We start from the raw sequence: 21,713 nt of genomic DNA on the forward strand, positions 1-21,713 counted from the left end.
CCCCACACAATCGCACAAATCTCCCACACTCTGAAATGATCCTGATTGCATGTCTTGCCCTTGTACTTTTTAATAACATTTTTTATTCCACTTAAACTAATGTTGCAACTATTCTTCTTGCACTGTTTTCTAATGACAGAAACACTAAAGTGGGCGTCATAAAGAGCCGCAACAAAGACGTGCAATCACGATCATTTCAGAGTGTGGGGGATTTGTCCGATTGTGTGGGAGTTTTGTCCATTTGTGTGGCAGTTGTGACAATTTCTGCATGTGGGAGTTTTGACCATTTGTGTGGGAGTTTTTTCCATTTATGTGGGGATTATGACCGTTGCTATGTGTAGCTGTTTTGTCCATTTGTGTGGGAGTTATGACCGATCGTGTGGGCGTTTTGACATTTCTTGAGTGTGGGGGTTTTGGCTGTGGGGATTTTGACCTAGACCCATTTTTATTGATAAAAATGCAATTTTACACCATTTCATAATAGTAATTTTACTTTATAGGTGTAAATTGATTTACATAGAGGTTTGGCAAGCAAATTGTCACCGATTTTTGTAAATTTACCTTTTTTTTTTTTTTTTACAGTGTAGAAGTGGTAGAAATCTACTACCACTTCTAATTTCAACATTAATTTTCATACAGCTGAAATAATAATAGACAGCAGCAGGGAGCGGTTTTTCTGCAACCGATTAAATGCCTTCCACATCGAACTTAATCTCTCTACTGAAATCAGGAGTGATATAAATCTAATTTTACTTCTGCTTCAACAAAAATCTTAATGACAATGAGAAGTATTTTTTTTTTTCTTTGAATCGATTCAGCGTGCTAAGAAAGTTTGATCGTGGCTTTTCTTCCCCTATTCAAACTAGAAGTAAGTTTCCGATTTTAACATCAAACGTTATGGTGAAAAACTGCTTTTATTCCCCTATTCAAACTAGAAGTAAGTTTCCGATTTTAACATCAAACGTTATGGTGAAAAACTGCTTTTATTCCCCTATTCAAACTAGAAGTAAGTTTCCGATTTTAACATCAAACGTTATGGTGAAAAACTGCTTTTATTCCCCTATTCAAACTAGAAGTAAGTTTCCGATTTTAACATCAAACGTTATGGTGAAAAACTGCTTTTATTCCCCTATTCAAACTAGAAGTAAGTTTCCGATTTTAACATCAAACGTTATGGTGAAAAACTCTGATAGCGAGAACGTGTTTCTTGACGTGGATTCAGTGCGGGAAGAGTGTGTTTCATCAGCGACTGTAGTCCTTAGTGCAACCGGAAGTTATAGAAATTTTGCTATGGCTTCTGATTTGAACATTAATTTTTATATTGCAAAATTGGTAATGGGTAGCAAGAAAAAGGCTTTTTGATATGACTTCAGCCTAGCAAGAAAAAAGTTCCATCTCTGACCTTATTCCTATACAACTGGAAACTGTAAATCTACTACGATTAGTGTCAGGATTGAGTTTGTATAGTTCGAAACTCTACCATATTTCACAACTTAAAACGAAGATAACTTGTGTTTAAGTTCAAACATGGAAAACTTAATACAGTAGAGCGTCGATTATCCGAACGTCGGTCAACCGAACGACCGCTTAACCGAACTGTGTACTCGCTCGCACCTGTTACTCTCCCACCCTACCGTCCATCATCCCCCTCATTCCTAAACCAAGTTTCCCACAGTAGTCGCCGCACTGAGCCACCGCTGGCGGAACATTGCTTCTAATGGGGCCTTCATAAGGCGTTGCCTTTGTACGTTACTTTGTAATACTTAAAGAGATGCCTGTTTTTATGAATAAATTTACTGTACAGTACTTCTTTTTGGCAAATAAACATGTACAGTTCGATTATCCGAACAAACCAGTTTTCCAAACACCCATGTCCCCCAATTACTTCGGATAATCGACGCTCTACTGTAGTATTATTTATACCACTACCATTTTTTTTTGTCAGCAAACTAGGGAAAAATAAAATGGTAGATTCCCGTTGCCTTCCACCCCGCAGTATCCCAGCCGTTAAAGTCACTCTGACCACGTCTGGGATTAATGTCCCAAGTTGCTGAGACGGGATTTCGGTAGGAGATAGAATAATTAGATGTATACGGTTTGCAGATGATATAGCATTTGTGGCACAACCTGAAAAGAAAGTGAATAAGGTGTTAGGAAACTTGAGGAAGAACTGTGAAAAATATGGGATGAAAATCAATGTGAGAGGGTTGATGTCAAATATAGAAGTAGGAGGGGAGAAAGTAAAACAGGTGACTAGTTTTCGATACGTGACTAGTATTATTAGTAATGATATGAAGTACGAGCCTGAAATAAAAGGAAGGATAGGAATAGCGAAAGAAGCCTTTAGGAAGAAGAAAAGTCTGTTTTGTGTGACCCTGAGTTGAGAAAAAAGATTCATAAAATGCTTCGTGTGGAGTATTGTGTTGTATGGAGTGGAAACATGGATATTACGCAAAAATGAAAAACGACTGGCAGCTTTCGAAATGTGGGTGTGGGGAAGAATTGAAAGAGTTGGGTCGAGCGGGAAACAAATGAGATGGTGTTAGAAATTATGGGGGAGAAAAGAACAATTTTAGATATTATTAAGAAGAGGAAGAGAAACTGGTTGGGACATTGGCTAAGAAGGAACTGTATCATGAGGAAAATACTAGAGGGTATGGTGTCAGGATAGAGGGAGAGGACGAAGGAGACTATAATTAATGGACGATATCAAAATAGAAAAAATCGTACGTGAAGACGAAGAGGTTAGCGGAAGCCCGTGGAACATGGAAGCTTCTCAGTTGCAGTAAGTGCCAATAATAGCAGAATACCTATGATGATGATGCTGCTGCTATCATATTCAGAATTAATGGTTCATCCTATTTTCACATATAAAATTAGGTCTTTCGTTTTCTAATTTACGAAGAATCAATCGTTTCAGATAATAAGAACTAGATCATACAACACCAGCAACCATTTCTATCCAAACAATTACGTTACTCATTTCTTAAACTCTAATACGAACTTCTAAAAATTTTAATGTTGTTTTATTACCTACCTTTTATTGGCCTGTGCGGGATATGATTTGCCAACTATGACCAAATGCGTTTTGTAATGAAAGTTACGTTAATGATCACTTCTGTAAACTCCTAACTGAAATGAACTCAAAAGTTGGGATAACATTCCTAACGGTATTTTAACTTTTTGTTTTCCTCTTCCCAATTTTAGAGAATACTTACAACAGATTGTAACAAAGTATTATTCTTGCAATCTTTTGGAATCAAGAGCTAACTTCAAAAACTCTCTTTTCTGCTCGAAAAGTTTCAGAAATGTAGAAGTGCATTATAACACTAAATCAGTTAATTGTACTTTTTACATATTTATTCTGAACTGACGCTAAATTTTCTGCAGAAGAGCTTTGACTATCGAAGCACATTACAACATGGTATCATTTCCTTTAATTCGGTTTACTTGTAAATTACATATTTATATTAAATGTGCTTTTAACTAAAAGTTAAACATGACTTCACGACATTCAACTTGTAAAACTAAAATATATCGGTAATCTTACTCATCTTCCTCTTTGATGCTAACTTGTAAGAAATAGAAAGGCAAACTGCAAAAACAGGATTTTTAGCCAGTTCTCTGAACAGGAAACATACGAACTAGCTTTATGATTTCTGCCTGTTCTGCCTAAAGGCCGTCCAGCACTTTGTAGAAAATATTTACAACGATCTTATCTTTAGGCAGAACCGGAATTCTCTGTCTCAAAAGATTAGGCAGAGCGGAAAGACATCTAACTTTATAATTCGAAAAACATGAAAGTTTAACGCCACAGAAACAAAAGTCCCACTCTGTTCTCTCACATCCAAATCCAATTCACTTACAGTTATTATTATTCATTTCCTTCTGATTTTGTTATTTTCTTCTCAGTCTTCCCCAATAGCTAACCAACAAATGCTTAAGTCACGCTCTGTGTATTCAGTGTTTCTTCCATACCTTTTTTTTTGGGGGGGCAGTGCCCCCTGGACATCTGTGAGTGCCCCCAGAGCAGCCAAAATAATACGTTTATAACATAATAATAAATAGAATAGTATCAGCACTTCCCAGGAATATTAAGTGTGCCTCCCCTAAACATTATTTCTGAAAGAAATACTGTGTGTATTCCATACAAAAGAAGTGCAGTGCCTAGTAGGAAGCAAGGAAAATATATGTCTCTTGACTCCATATTATACACCCAACCTATGCTAAGTTTAAGTATCGGAAGTGAGGCTCGTCTGTCGAGAAGTATCAGAAAGGAAACGGTAAGAGATGTACTCGTAGAGAAGCGATTTCTTGGAATCCTTTCAACGTGTCCTTAGAATAGGCCGCTAACTTTCTCTTCAAGCCAGAAGTGGTAGAAATCAACCATTTCCAGTTTCAACGTTTATCGCCATAAAACATAAATGGTAACACATATCGACAAGGTTTTGCTTTTAATCGATTAAGCATCTGAAAAATAGATACCAATTTAATTAGTATGTCTGTACTAAAACCGGAAGTGGTATAGATTTGATATTGATTCCGGTATCGGTGTTGATGTCTTTAGATCAGACACGATAAGACATAGCGCATAATACATATTTGAGATAGATTCAGTCTCCAAGGAACAGGTGACCCGGGTTCGATTCCCGACGGTAGCTCGTGTGGTTCGGATCCTATGTTTAGTTCTAAATCCACGTCACATATGGCATCGCTGCTAAAAGGAATGCCGAACTCAAAATCAAGTGAAATCAAATCCAAGAAGCAGGTTCTATCTTTGATCGTATTTCTCAATTGCAACCAGTAGTTATAGATTCTACTACTTCAAGTTTGAGCATTGAATTCGTATAATTTGGAAGTCTTACTAGGGATGATTCCATATCGGGACCAAGTATCTGGGGAAAACCTATATATGATCTGAAAGCCCTTGCCATGAGATGTACGAAACCGTTTTCAAATCACGGGCAAACCCGCAAACTGACCCTATAAGGGACATGTTTGTTGGTGATCGTGACCCTATGTATGGCATATACGACAGAAGTAAAAATGAATGTTACTATGCATCACGCATAAGCGCCTGAACTCTTCACGTTCCTTTTTAGCTCATTCCTAGAACGTGAATCGGGCAAAGCATTGATATCACTTTGCACCCAGACATACCTTTTGGTCAGTGTTGCCAACGAATTGTAAATACAATGTGACAGATGATTTCTGTACCACTGGGTGCATATCCATGAAACGTGGTATAAACATCATTCGTCACTAGAGAAATTATACCGTGGGCGTATTCCTCTCCCAAGGATCCCAATTTGTTAGTGTTGCCAAGCTAACACTATATACACAAGAACACTAACACAAGAAACAAAACTTGGTACCAACCACAGTAAGTTTGTTGTTGTGTCGAATGATGTTTATACCAAGTCTTGTCTTTATGCATGTAATGATCAGGCAACCTTTCGAGAAAACGTATTTTAGAATTTTTGGAAACACTGACAGTATGGATGCCTGAGTGTTTACAATAGCATACTAGAAACCTAGTATGGGTCACAGTCTAATTATGCCCGCCAATACTATACTTCATGCGAAAATCTTGAATGTTCGCGTTGGTTGGCAGCACTGTCAAACTGGTGTGCTTGGGAGACAGGGACATTCACACTATGTTTTCCATTCTCCAATGCTGTTTCTGTCACATTTGTTATATATTCGTTCAATGGCACGCACGCCATTCACAACATTGTGATGTTTAAAATAGGTTGGCAACATTGACAACCTAGACTGGTTGGAAGACGGTCACAATGAAGATCTTTTCGCTATAGTATCATGTGATGTTTCTGCCAAGCTTGGTGTATAAACGTCTCATGGTACGGAACCTGTTTTACAACTTCTCATTTTTGCACTTGTTGGCAACACTGACAAACTGGGATCCTTGGGAGAGGAATACACCTACAGTATAATTTCTCTAGTGATGAATGATGTTTATGCCGCATTTCATGGATATACATGCAGTTGTACAGAAATCATCTGTCACATTGTATTTACAATTCGTTGGCAACACTGACCAAATGGGTACGTCTGGGTTCAAAGTGATATTATCAAACCCTTGCCCGATTCACGTTCTAGGAATGAGCTAAAAAGGAACGTGAAGAGTTCAGACGCTTATGCGTGATGCATAGTAACATTCATTTTTACTTCTGTCGTATATGCCATACATAGGGTCACGATCATCAACAAACACGCTCCTTATAGGGTCAGTTTGCGGGTTTGCCCGTGATTTGAAAACGGCTTCGTACTTCTCAAGGCAAGGGCTTTCAGACGATATATAGGCTTTCCTCAGGTACTTGGTCCTGGTATGGAATCATTCCTAGTTAGTTTCACACGGTGTAACGAAACTCACTTGTCCTATTATTTATCTTCTTTATCTCTCTTTTATGTTTGTTCTTTAAAATATAATAAAAAATATCTTAGGTAGAATATCCTTTAAATACTCACAGCAAATCAGGTTGAACGATCTATATATTAATGTATTATTATTATTTCCCGGTGTAAATATACGGGAGCTTATAGTTTCATTTCAGGTGTATGTGTGTAAGTATGTATATGGGATGCTTAGGTCGGATTTGAACCAAATTTGGTGGGCAAGTAACCATCGTCTAAGAAATAAAGGTAACTATATTTTGTGGCCTAGTTCAACCAGGGACAGGCCGGGCTCGCCAACAGAAATTGTTCCACAACTTTGCATGGCGGGAGCTTCTGAATTCGGTTCAGCTCGGGTTGTTAAGTATTCTGCCTGTCGGCAGGTCCTGAGATTAGTGACGATTTTGTTATTTTTCTTTCTTGGGTTCAGGTTTGGAACTGTTTCTTCCACGTTTCTCGATCTTTAACTTCCTCTTTTAACTCCCAATACTTTCAACGTTTCAAGTTATCGAACAGTTACCTTCCTACACTTCGTTTACCGATCATCTTTCGCTCTATGGTGTTATGAAGAAAACAATTTTTTGCAAGATGTGTCCAATTCAATTGGCCTTCCTACGAAGGATGCTGGTTAAAAACGTCCTCTTCTCTCCTATTCGTTTTTAAAACATCTTCGTTTGTTACTCTCTCTCGCTTTTTCCCTCTGTCCATTTTATCTTCTCCATCTTCCTCCAACACCTCGTTTCGAAGCTTTCTAAATATTTCTTCTTGAACTTCCATAATGTTGAAGTTTCCGAACCATACAATGCAATAGTCCATATTGCACTTGACCAACTTTTTTCTTAGTCCAGTATTAAGGCTAATAGTTACGATATATTTTTCTTGTTTAATATCTCTTTGGCTACAGGAGTTCTTGATCTGATCTCTTTGGTTCAGTAAGCGTCTCTCGTCAAAATGCTTCCCAAATATTAGAAATGATCGACTTCTTCTAGCTCTCTTTGTTCTACTCTGATCCGTAAGTATGTGTTTCCATGGAATATTCTCATGACTTTCGACTTTCGATGTTGATTTCCATTCCATATTGTTTTCCAGTATGACCTTTTAATGATCTACCCTCCAATTTTGAAATCATCAATTTCCATCACTGCTTTCTTCATTGAGCATTCACTATAAATGTTGAATAATTGGGATAATATAGTACATGTGTGTCTGATTCCTCTTCTAATCTCTACACTGTTGGTTTCCGCTTGATTCAAGCACAACTGCACTCTTTGTCCTGTGTATAGGTCTCGAATGAGTCAGCGATCCCTCCAGTTGATCTCAATCTCTTTAAGTATTTTCAGAAGTTTGGTCCAATTAAACCGGTCGAAAGCTTTTTGCCACCCGAAGAAGCACAAACACAACTTTTTTTTTTTTTTTTTTTTTTTTGTCAAAAATTCCTTCTGATGTAATTCTCACCAACCCAATAGCATCTCTAGTGCCTTTTCTTTTCTGCAATCCAAACTGATTTTCGTCCAACATCTCTTCTATCTTACCTTCCAGTCGTCTATTCAGTATGCACACAATAATCTTTCCAGTGTGGAAAATAAGGTAAATGTATCTGTGATAATGCATTTCTTTGCCTGGTTTTTCTTAGGTAATACAACCATTGTAACATCTAGATTTTTTTTTTTAACCATTTTAGGTAGATCTTGAAGTCAAGCTTTAATTGAGTTGTAGGTACTAATGTAAGAATACTAATGTATGTAACCTTTCTCAAATTCCCGGTGCTTGTTTTATCTTAGAGTTCTGACTAAAAGCAGTTCTAGCCCATTTCCCTCGCGTAATCATGCGAAGCCACTGGGCCATTAGAGACGGTTAGAGTAGCCAGTTGCTTTTACCTGAATGAAAAAATGAAATGAAATCTTTGAGTTTTACGTCCCATGGTTATGCCGGTTAGGCTGAAGAAGAGAGTGATGATGAGAAATGAATAAAATGAAGGAATGAAGAAAGTGGGAGGAAACGGGAGGACCCAAGGAAATACACGCGCACGGTGTTTGTCCACCACAAAGTTCACTTGGCGCGAGCTGGGATCGAACCAGGAACCCCAACCACCAGAGGTGAACGCTCTACCACGGAGCCACCTCGGTCCCTCCTTCATGTGGTGTACACGTGACATTGCCACTTATTTTATTTATCATTTAGAAGATACTTGCATAAAACATTAGAAGATACTACCACAGAGGGTTTCTCTATAATACTACTTAATACAATACTTTGTTACTGATGTACTATTCATCGTCAAAGATTTCACTTTCAGGTCAATTAGGACGTCACATTCTTAGATGACGTCATATGTACTACGTTATCTTTAGGTTATATATAGGCTACTAATGTAAGAATACTAATATATCTAACCTTTTACAAATTCACGGTGCTTGTTTTACCTTAGAGTTTTGACCACAAGCAGTTCTATCCCATTTACCTTACGTGATCATGCGAAGTCACTGAGCCACTAGAGACGGTTAGAGTAAACAGTTGTTTTTACCTCAATGATAATTATCCATCAATAACTCCAAATTAAAGAATTGAATAGGATGAATTGACAGAATTAACTAGAAATACTCCAAGAGTATAGGAACTTCTTATCATTGTTTACGTCTCTAGTCAACATGAAATTTATATAGAATGACGTCTACAGTTTTAAAAAAGTAGAATCTGAACCTCTGTAGGGTGTCAACCCCGGGAGTCAAACCCATGACACCATATACCAAAAGTACGCGATCTAGCAGCTAATCCAGCTCCGCAAGTACTTAGATGGGCCGCGGTGGCTCATTGGTGGAGCGTTCATCTCTGGTGCGTGTGGTTCCTAGTTTGATCCCAGTTCCAGCCAAGTGAAGTTTATGGTGGATAAATACCGTGTGCGGGAGTTTTCTCGGGGTTCTCTCACTCTATTCACTCTGCCATTGCATTCATTTCTCATTATTACCGTCTTCTTTGGCCTAGCCGCATAATCGTGGGACGTAAAACTGAAATATTTCATTTCATTTCATTTTACAAGTACTGATCAATTTTGTCTCCATTATACTTATGTTTATTTACACATACTAAGTTATATTCCTCCAATATAAGGAACTTTCAACTTGTGTTAACAAGCCATACCGCCATTTTCTGTAATGGATCTTCGGAACCTTTCTTTTCTTTTGTTTCACATTTAATGTCGTCAAGCAATAAAGATCAGCCATTTTTAAGAAACCAAAAAAAGGTGAAATATTACTTACAACTAAGGTGCCATTGACCTTATCAAATTAATTGAATTTACGGTTTAAGAGGTTTTTCTGGAAGATTAAAAAATGTATTTTTGATGAAGATAACTATGTCTATATAGCGTGTTTTATTTTTAATTTATATATATATATATATATATATATATATATATATATATATATATATATATATATATATATATATATATATATATATATATATACCTTTTTTAAGGTTTTCCATTCCGTTAACTTCCTCCTTTTGGTGTTATCTTCCTGTCTTATCAAATTTTCACACGGCGACGCCCTTCATAGACATTGACGAATGTGTGCATTCACTTCCTAACCATTCTCATAATTTGCTCATTTTCATTATACATGTATTATCTTCTAATATGCAAATGCTATTGTCCTCCCATTATTAAACTCATTGTTAAGCAAGTTTATATATTGTACATATTAAAATGAGTATTCCATCTCCAGGATCTTTTATAGGATGAAGTTACAGTAGCATATATAATAATAATACCCAACGATTCAATCTCAGATGTAATTCGGTCTCACATTAAACTTGTAGGTTCATTCTTTCATAGACTTGGTGCTGAGAAAAGACGTTATATTCGAAATAAATTATCCGAGCATTATTCTTAACTCTTTTATAGATATTTGAGTTTAAACCGGTTTTAACTTCAATAAACTAAAAAGTACTCATTTTTTGTCTTCTAAATTGTTAAAGCTTGTTTAAAAAATATTGTGCATCGAATCTTCGCCGACAGCTTTCAGCATTATCCACACCAAAGTAGTGGACAGTATTTGGGTATGGATAAGAATTTGGAAATTAAATGTTTATATTCCTAAATAAAAACATCTCTTTGCTCCACTTCATACACATCTTAAAAGCCTTTTTTTTATTTTCTTCTTCTTCTTCAAAGACTGTTGACGACAGTGAAGGTGTCAATCGTGTTATTTCAACCTTTGTCCAGAGTACCTATATCCAAAATTAATTTTGGTGTCCTCGTTCGAATGTAAAAAGCCTTATGATGCCTGTCTTTCTACGAACGATGTAGATTTTTTTTATGTTATGCTTTGAGTCTCTCAGGTGTTCTGAAAGTCTATCTATTGGGACATCATTAGGTTTCATGAGAATCAATAGTATATTGAACTGGTGTGATTGAAATTTTGTTTGACATGTGTCAGTTTCAAAGGCCCAATACCTTTGTCATCGTTTAGCCAACGATTGGACTATATGAGGAAAGAAGTCTGGGGTCTACAACGGATGCAAAGAAATCCACAACTGCTCATTGCACTGCCCGGTCATCAGAGATGTTTTTCGTTGTGCCTTGCCAAGAAGTGATCGAGAAGTCGGAAAGAACTAGTAGTTGATGGGAGAGACAAAAGAAGAATTCTGTGGATGAGATAGGGTTTCATATTGTAACTCATGGGAAGTTGGCATTGTCCTTTGAATTACATGTGGATGTGCATTGTCGTGCAACGTGAGGGCACTATGTGTGTTGAGTGTTGCCAAGTGCTTGCAGACAAAATGATTGCGGTACAGTTTATGGAATTCAGTACTAGCTTCGCTCCGCAGTGATGGTTTCGCCTCGACAGAAAAAAAAAAAAAAAAACATGATGGATAACACCCACCATATACCATTATACTAGTAACAACACCTTCCGCCACCGAATGGACGGTTTTGTAAACTGTCCTGGATGTAGATCACAATCCAACTACTTCCTGATTGTTTACGCTTGTGATAGCAAGCGTATTGTTCATCAGAAATAACAATTCGGCTTAGGAAACTTTCTCGGTTTTTTATACACTAAGAGAATTGCATAGCTCCAGATGGCGTTCCTTGTTATTAATGAGTACAACTTTTCACCTTACCCATTGCAAGGATAGGCCGAACGACATTGGTATGATGTATGCCTAACCCATCTGTAGTCCCACGAACATTTATCAGAGAGCCTGCTTTCATGGTATTTCTGAGAACATGCTATTAGTCTTTGGCCGCTGTGCTATTTTGTGTCACTGCTACGAATGCGAAATCTTAATAAATAATGACGTATAGTGCGTTCATTCACCAATCCGGGCCCAAATGCACTGATTTCTTGTTTTTTTATTATTTATTATTTATTTGCTAGGTTTGCAGAATGTCTCAGTTTGAACACGAAAGGAAAATTAACTCAATTCTCCGTTTTCCATGGTGCTTGATAAGACAGACTTTGTTTAATAATACACTTTTTTTCCGTCTGACATGGCATCCCAGCCTGTTTTCTAATCACGCACTAAGTGTGTAACGTCATACGCGCGATCTATCCACTAATTGCGTTACAGAAGGTGATATTCCATCAGCCGTAAAATCGAGTTTTCCAATCACAATAATCCAATACTTCAGAAAGTAAAACAATTAGGAAATCACTAAATTTCTGATTAAATGTTGCCAGTATATTGGGTAATAAGTCACCAAATATTAGTAAATCATTAAATGACACAAATATCCTCAAATTTCTTATTTGTGAATGACATACAGTATAAACTCATTTAGAACATTTTTACGGAGACAGAAAATAACGTATTTGTATTTTAGCGTAAATTTGTCCAGATTAACATCTAAATGATGTCAACGCTATATTCTGAAGATTAGCTCAGAGCCATCATTAATGTAGGAAAATAGGAAGTTTCTCCCCACCAAAATTCCAAAAAATGTTTAACATGTTATCGTTCTTGCGGCTAATACGTATGCTTTCATCGCTTATGTCCTGGGTTTGATCCATGGCTGGGGCGAGACGGGACTTGTCACGAATACTGACCTGAGTAGCAGTAATAGACATCCCTCTTTAAATAATAAGTTCTGTCTCATATAGCTTTGGTGCTGAAAATGGATCTTTAAAATCTAGTATCTAGGCGCGGTGGATAATTCGCATTAGTGGTTTTCGTAATACCGTAATTTAGTTATTTTTACAAAGGATTGAATTTCATATTTCTTTAAAGCTCTAGTTATTTGTTTATGACAACCGCATAATGTCAATTGGGGACTCCATAGTCTTGCGGTTAGAGCGTTAAACTCACGTCCGTGTGATCCCAGTTCGATTCCCGGCCGGTGCTTCCCAATTTTCGATTCCACCCAGCGTCGTGAGGCAAACTGGGGAATAACGTGAATAAAAGACCTGGCGGCTACCAGGTCTAGAAAGCCCGTGATACGTCCGTTAGGGACAAGGCGACGCAGCGCACTAACTACGTGTTCGACGCTACGCTAGACATAGTTTGGCCCGTCGCTAACAGATGATGTTGGAGCAACTCAAGCCCGCAAAGGACTGTCACGCCAAGTGGTTTGTGTGTTTTTTTGGAATAACGTCAATTACATTTACGCGATTTTTTAATCTCTCTTCTGAAAATGATGTTATCTTGTTAGCCAGATCGTAGCATCCATGGAACTTACAGAAACGCTGCTGCTTCCCTTGAGTTAATACAATAATGCATTAATAACGATTTAATGCTGACTATCAGGAATAATGTATTAAAAATTGGAGCTTTCCCCTAGTTAGAAAACTGCAATACATCGCTACTTATTGGGTATCAAAGAGAAATTATCAGTGAATGTTCTCATCTTCTCGATTCTCGTGACGAAAGAAGATTCGAGACCAGAAGTACCTTCTTTCTAAAGTCAAGACAAGACGTCAAACATGACATGTCTTGTCTCGTCTCGCCTCGTGAGTAACAATAGTTCACCCAAGTCTTAGGTTTTAAAAACTATTTAATTGTTATTTGATTCATATAAAACTATAAGTTCATAAAGTGATTGTGTGAACACAAAGAAGAGTATTTACTGACGTTTAAAGATACGCAAGTTATCTCACAGTAAACTCAAATTTAAAAAAATGGTTTATCACAATTTTCGTGGATCTCTTGTGACACGAGAGGATTCTGATAACTTCTAGATGAAATTTTTTAAAAATCAGAGCATAAATTTTGTACATAAATTTACAATACAAGACGACAAAAGTTTTTCTTTTTTTCAAAATCAAGATGAAACGAGACTTGTACAAAATTTACAAGACGAGACGAGGCAACTTATTTTTCGTCTCATCTCGTCTCGTGAGCAACACTCGTACTTAATTTTCTATATACTATATGAGTTGAATGTAACTCACGCTGGTAATAACTCTAGAGTCTGAGTTACGTTTTTACCTTGAGAGTCGGTGCCCAGATGACTTACGCTACTATGTTGTAAAATTTATATACTCTGATAGGTGGACGCGTGGGAAAAATCCCGATATTCGATAATTCATAGACATACAGTAAAAAAGAAAAAAAGTCCTTGAAGTAGAAATAAATATCGTTTTGTTCTCGAAATTCTTGGTAATAAAACACCATTAGCCAGGGGAAAATATTTTTTTTCTCTAGAATCACAGTCAATGGGTTGAAAAAGAGACAAATTTATGATTCTTCCCTTCCTTGCTCAATTTTAGATACGCTACTCATCACACCCCATGAATTCTCAAAGTAAAAGAAAAAAAAGAAAGAAAAGAAAAGAAAAAGAAAAAAGAAAGAAAATTTGATTATAAATAATCACTTTTATAAGGTAAAAAAATCTGGCTTAAGTACTCAAAATAAAATTAAAAGGGAAAAATCTGGATCTGCAAAAGGTAAAATAAAATCACTTTTAATCCCCTGTTACACCTTTAATTTTCTTCTCTCTAGTAGATCTGAATCAGCGTCTTTTCTTCTTCTTCTTCCCTTTGATATTCACACGACACAATTAAGTGTTCGGTTGCAATTGCTGCAGAAACGGGGTCAGCTTTTTCAATTAGCCTTCATCAGCCCAGCCACTTCATCTCATTCAACATGGGATTTCTTTTGCTGAAAAAAAAAAAAAAAAAAAAGATTGTGCAAATTGGAAAATTGAATCTTTTAATTTACGTCTTTGCGTTTCATCTCTCACGTTCTGAAATGTTTCAATTCTGTTTTCTTTTTCTTTTTTTTTTTTTTTTTTTCATTTCTGGTTCTGGTTCAAGCATGTTCTAATAATATTTTTCTGTAGATGGAATTTGTACATCAGTTTTGCCATCTTCTTTTTTGTTTTATATATATTAGAAAATATATATAAATCACTCATTATCACTCACATATTATATATATCATTCATTTTTTTTTCATATGATAATATCCTTTATCTGTCTGCAACTCTGTCTAATCGGTATAAGCTCTGTCAATTTATAAGAGCAAAAGAGATAAAGACATCACTTAACCAGTTTTGGTTAATTTCTTTCCATTATTGACTCGTAAATACATAAATGAGATATATCACTCATTTATATATTATAAAAATTGTAGATTTGTTCTCCAGATTAGTAATTTATTTAAGGGTCTCCCCTTCAAGGATATAACTTTCAGATACCATTCAAGCAGAGTATCTTTATGTCGAAGCAATATTACTTGACGTTCGTAAATGGAATATGTGTATAATACAATAGCGTAGGTTAAAAAAAAAAAATCAGAGTTTTACTTCACCCATCCACCCTTTCAGAATTTTTTTTAGTTAAACGTCCCACGAATATGCATCAAGGCTAACGGAGACGGTGATGATTAGATGGATGATTATGAAAGTGGGAGGAAACGAGAGAATCCTGAGAAAACAAATGCCCATACTACGTCCCCACAACAAAGGGCCGGGAGCTGGAATCGAACTAAGGACCAAACGCGCTAGAGGTGAGCGCTCTACCACTCAACCATTGAGATATGTATAGCATACAAAAAAAAATCGCGCGTGTTCTGAAACGATTGTATGTACGCCACTTGGGTACTTGATGAAATTATATGTACGCCGTTAGTATAGTGAATCAGTAATTATTCGGTTCTGGCCAGGGATGCGCACGAGACAAGTCGAGACAGGATTTTCCTGACAAAATTCGAGTCGAGACACGGCTCTTCCAATAGAGAAATATACATTTTTCGAGTCGAGACATCACTTTTACGGCACATTTTCGAGACGAGACAGCCACAAATCTTGTCTCGTGCGCATCCCTAGTTCTGGCAGAAATAGTACCAATATCTCTAATTTTAATGCTCAATCTAACTCTCCCTACCTCCTTAATTTCTTCTTTTCTATATACTTTTCTGAGCAGCATGGGAAATGAACTAGCACACTTTACTCCTACTGCACTGACCTTATCTAAATACGTTAAGGTAAACGAGTCAAAACATAATCTGGAACATAAACATTCAAATAATCTATAAGGGGATTTAGTTCATTGCTGGAGTTAGGCAAAAACCTTCATTTTTCTTTAGAACCATTATAAAACGTCATAAAACGTGTGCAACTTTGTTGTCTGTATAATGCTATAACTATGATAGAAGTTACAGTAGTTTTCGAGGAATTCGAGATTCAATTGCTGCTAATGTGTGGAGGAAAACGTCAAAACAACATAATCGTATATTTTTTTTAAATAAATACTCCCGCTCTGCTCTTAAGTTTTGGAACACAGACAATAATAATAACCAAAAAGAATATATCACAGGTGAATGCTCAATGCTAACACAAATTGAATACAAGGAAAAACACGACAAAGTGGCAAAAATCATATATCTAGAAATAGGAATGAAACAGGAAATAATATAAGAAGAACCACCGTATCGCTAAAAAATATCCACCAGATACAATACGAACATTCATAGGAAACAAACTGATTTTACTAGGTTTGATAGACCATCATTTTCCCAAGGTTTCTCAGGGGTTTTTCTGTCCCTTTCCACTTTCTTCAATTCATTAATCCCTTCATTACACTGGGTAACAACTTTTAAAAATTTCCTATTGTATCAGATTTTCCAGCTGTTTCTAAATGTCTTTTGAGTATTGATTCGAAATGAAATCAGTTTCCCTGTGCATGCAATTTGAAACTTTTGTATTTTATAGAGAAGGCCATCATCCATTTTATTTTGCATTTGTTTTCACTTAAACCTACTCTAACAACAGAGCCTATATTCACAATATTGATGTTTCAAATTCCATCATGGCTTCTTCAAGTAGATAGAATTGAATAAATAAACCTGACGCCTTTTGTTATGTATGTGGATGCTACACACTTCCCCGCCAAAGACGCAAAATAACATCATTTTTAGGCGTCCCTACAATAGTATTTTCAAGTTTCCCTTGGCGATCAAGAAAACAAATAGGCTCTTCATACCGTGTGTCATAACTATGAGGATATGCTGCGTGATTGGACAAAAGGAAAGCGAAAGAGTACGCTTTTCGGAGTTCCTATGGTTTGGCTAGAAACGAAGGACCATTTAAGTGACTATTATTTTTGCCTGGTCAATACGAAGGGTGTTTGCACGAAAGACTGACATTCTATTTTGTATCCGAGTAATTCCCTCAGGAATTCGACCGATCCCGCACTTGTATGAACTCCCGGTTCCAGTTTTTAATGATTTTGGCTCTTCCGAAAATGAAGAAAGGGAGGGGATCGCAGGGCTTCTGATGTGTGAAGAAACGACTATGGAACCCGAAGACTGATCTGACACTAAAGAGTCGTGCACACCTCAGCAATTCATCCAGCCTTAATTGAATGACTTAGTGCGCGATTTGGGTCTCTCCAAGAAAGCTGAGCTATTAGCTTCCAGACTGCGAGAAAAAACTGTTGCATCATTCGGCACGAGTGTCATATTTCCGAAAGCAGAAAACAACAACTTTGTGTACTGCCATGATATCCCCAGTCTTCTAATTGAATCAGACGTTGCCTCATAGTCCAACAGAATTTAGGTTATTCATCGACAGTTCTAAACAGTCTCAAGTGTGATCTTTTGCACAACGGCAATGCTTACGGATCGGATCCAATTGGTCAATTTGGTGCATTTGCGAGAACAACATAATAATGTTAATCTTGATTGAATTACTCAAGTACGAAAAACATAACTGGATTATTTGTGTTGATCTCAAAATGATCAACTTTCTGCTTGGACAATAAAAATACTCCATGCTATCTACGTATGTGAGACAGCCGAGCTCGAGAGCAGCATTGGACATAAAAGGAATAGCCTATCCATGACAGTCTGAAAGTAGGAATGCCAAATATTGTGAATGAATCAATTGTCAGCCGAGATAGGATCAATCCTCCTCCTCTCCCCCCCAATTTAACATCATGCTTGGCTTGATGAAACAGTTCGTGAAGTCACTAAATACTGATAGTGACTACTTTCAGTATTTAATTTCTAAATTTGTTGCTTTGTCTTATTTAAAGATCAAAGCAAGGTGCTCGATGGACCTTAAATTCGAGTTCTTTTGCTTGATGAGGAATTTTCCAAGATGAACTACAAGGTAGTATAGCTGTGTTTCGTGGAAGTTATTAAAAAAAACTTTCTAGGCAAGAAAAAGTCGGATAACTATGAAGTGCTACTTAAGAGACTATTATCGGGCTTTCGCGATCTTGGGTGCAACATGAGTGTGAAGATTCATTTCCTATACAGTCACTTTGATCAATTTCCTAAGAACCTTGAAGATTATAGCAATGAAGAGGGAGAGCGTTTCCATCAAGACCTGAAGACGATAGAAGAGCGTTAGGGGACGCGGCATTAGTCCTAAGTGGCACAAGTCCTAAAGGACACAAGACCTAAAAAAAAATTTCGCGGCACAAGTTCTAAACGGCATTGGACTTAAAAATCCCTTGTGGCGCTACCATCGCATCCGTGCCAAGAATACTGTCAAAGTTTTAGATATACTATTTCATATTACAGAACCAGATTCTACCTTTTTTTTTTTACAAGTAATTTGTATAAATACATATTATATCGTTCTGAAATAATAAATAAATAAATAATGCTGTTTGCATGACAGCATTTGTGTGGTGACAAAATATTAACAACCTATCAAATGTGATTCCCATATCTTTCATAATGTGTTTTTTTTCTATTCCCACACCATTGACCTAGGATTAGTAAAATAATGTTGTATTTTAGTTATATACGTCATAAATTTTGCTTTCTTTGTGCTGATTTGAAGTTAATTATTTGTACACATATATTTATCATATTCAACTCTTCCCGTAGCAAATAGTTGTCATACTCGTAATTAACTGCTCTTTACTCGTTACCATTATTAACAATAGTTTTAGTATTACTAACATAGCTGTTACCGTGGGAATTAACTATTATTATTATTATTATTATTATTATTATTATTATTATTATTATTATTATTATTATTATTATTATTATCATTATTATTATTATTATTATTATTATTATTACTAATAATAATAATAATAATAATAATAATAATAATAATAATAATAATAATAATAATATGTTTCAGATATGCTACATTTTTGAGAACTGAGCCTTTATTGTACGTGAAGTTAAAATCAAAGGTTATGTCACAGACAGCAAATGATGGCTTAACACCCAAAACAAACTCTTGGCCCTCCAAGTGGTGGTTAGTCTGTGCATAATAATTACAGCAGATTAATGTTTATAATAGAATGTGAAAGAAACACTTTTTAAAAAATTAAAGTATATCAACATGTTAAAATAATTAAAAGAACCTAATTAATCATTAACTTTGTACTCCCAGTTGCTTAACTGGACGTACCCAGACCTATAAAAAAAGTTTTCTGTCCAAATCTCATAAGCATTGGGAAATTTTAATACTATAGAAATTGACCCTCCTTCCCTCTTAAAAATGTAATTTTCAAGACGCTGAAACATATATTTTATTACTTTTAGTTAAAAGTTGAAATACCGAGTTTCACGCATCCAGTTTAAGTAAATCATTCTTTGCTTTATATTTTCTGAATAAGTAATGGGGAATTCGAACATTAAAGAAAGTTCACCCTTTGTTCTTTCCCTTTTATGTGTTTTTTTTTTTTTTTTTTGTTTGTTTGTTTGTTTTACAGTGAAAAGTTTATATGCCAAGTTTCATTTTACTAGCTTCAGAGATTTACGAGATACACTACTCTTATAAAAAAATCTTGCTCCTCCCTTTTTTGGATACGTATTTCCAAAAATTCTTTCTTATATCCTGCTTTTGTAAGATTTTTTTTTAATTAAAATTTAACGACTACTCGTAGTAGTATGCCCAGAAAGTCACTTATCTCAACTCTTTTATATAAGAGTAATGAAGATATACACAGTCAAACTCATTGACTTTCATGAACAGTTTCCGATTTCTTTTGACTTAACTTATTCGTACATTTCCCACAAGCTGTAGTTTTAAATTCACGCACTGTCTAGACCCAGGTTTCAAAAAGGTAACAAACTGAAAATATAATAATAATAATATATGTATTTATGTACGTGTGTAATATGTATATATTTATTGTCTTATTGAAGCTTTTGTAATTTGGAAATATACCTTTGGTTTGCTTTTAATATGTTAAAAAGCGTACTTCCCTAGAAAAGTTTGCAAGCTACACCACTAAATGACTATGTATTGGTTTCTTCAAACGTATTGTGTTGCATATTACATTAGTAATTTAGCACTATTTGTTGATTTTTTTCTGACTTATGCATATCAATTCTATCAAAACACACTGTGAAATATGCGTTCTTAATATATATAGTCGGTATTTGGTGTTTGCTTGTGAAATGCCTAATGGGCTTTTGTCCTACTCTTAATAAAATACACTCCACAGAGTATATATCTATATTGCAATTCTGAATGCTTGCTTGGCCTCAGAAATTCTGGTAAAATATACTTTTTGAACATTTTTATTTTTTTTTTTATTTTTATTTTTTTTTTTTTTTAGGAATTTGTCATGGGATTCTCGTCTCTCCATTTGAAAGAAACGAATTTCTTAATCAATTATATAATTAATTCTTAAAATGAAATAGCTTATATAATGTAATTCATGTATAACTGCAGAACAGATAATGATAATAATAATTTTAATAGTACAAATATAGCTGTTACGGTTGGAATTAACTACGTTTGTAACATTATTGCCAACTAGTTACTACATCGTCGCAATTTCGTGTGATGGTAGCGAATTTCAGAACTAAAGCAGGTGAATGAAAAAGGCACAAGACCTAAACGGTACAAGTTCTAAAGGGCATAAGACCTAAACGGCATAAGACCTAGAAAATCATTTCGCGGTACTAGTCCTAAACGGCACAAGACCTAAAATTTAGGTCCAGTGCCTATATTTTTAGGACTTATGCCGTCTAGGTCTTGTGCCGTTTAAGACTTATGAATGTTACCCAAGTGTTATCAAGGGCGTTGTGACAAAAATATTTTGGCAGATTGTTGTTAGATTATCAAACGAGAGTGCCCTGTGGTTCTCCATAAGCAGAAGAGCTATAAGCGCAAATTTTTGCCTCAATAAAAAGTGTTTAAACTTTCTATTATTTCATATGCGCTTTATATATATATATATATATATATATATATATATATATATATATATATATATATATATATATATATATATATATATATATAAAACTGTGTTTTGTGCCTAGATACACATGTTATCCTCAAGGAAAAGGTCTTAAATATATTTCTATATTAGATGTAAGAGTATCTGTAATTATCACAGACAAATACTTTCGTATTGGAATATATCTCGTCTGTAAGACATATTTATGAACTTTAAATTACCAATATAATCATTTTTCTAATACATGTCGTGCTTATGTAGACAAATGTGTCATTCTCATGTAAATGCCTTACATTTACATTTGTATACACTGAAATGTGGCATAGTTCCAATTTTTAAGGTTTAATTTTGCAGAGCTTAATATCACCTTTATGTAATAGACGTGGTTTGAATTCAGACATATATGTTAATTTCTGCGTAAATGACTTATATTCGTATCCATAGTGGGTGCATATGTAATGCCTGGAAACGAATGCGTTTATTTTGCATATTTTCAATATATATTTTGCATATTACAATGCATTTACACACTTTTTCGGAATACATAGATTAATTTTCTTGCTAATGTGTTTGTTCTAGCCCTGTATAGAGACTATATTAGAAGATTTCTTAAAGTGCATTGCTCCACAATGCAACAAGCTCCAATTGTAAAAAGTATAAATTTCATAAATTGACATTATAGCCAAA

The 21,713-nt window shown here is 35.5% G+C and overlaps 1 protein-coding gene across 3 annotated transcripts in view; it reads left to right on the forward strand.

Annotated features, from left to right (window-relative positions):
- LOC145668640 (uncharacterized) overlaps positions 1-21,713 on the forward strand; it is a 745,356-nt gene that overhangs the window by 66,075 nt on the left and 657,568 nt on the right. The gene's annotated exons all lie outside the window — the stretch shown is intronic.

This window comes from Thermobia domestica, chromosome 13 (genome assembly GCF_964235325.1).
Source record: "Thermobia domestica chromosome 13, izTheDome1.hap1.1, whole genome shotgun sequence".
Taxonomy (NCBI): Eukaryota; Metazoa; Arthropoda; class Insecta; order Zygentoma; family Lepismatidae; genus Thermobia; species Thermobia domestica.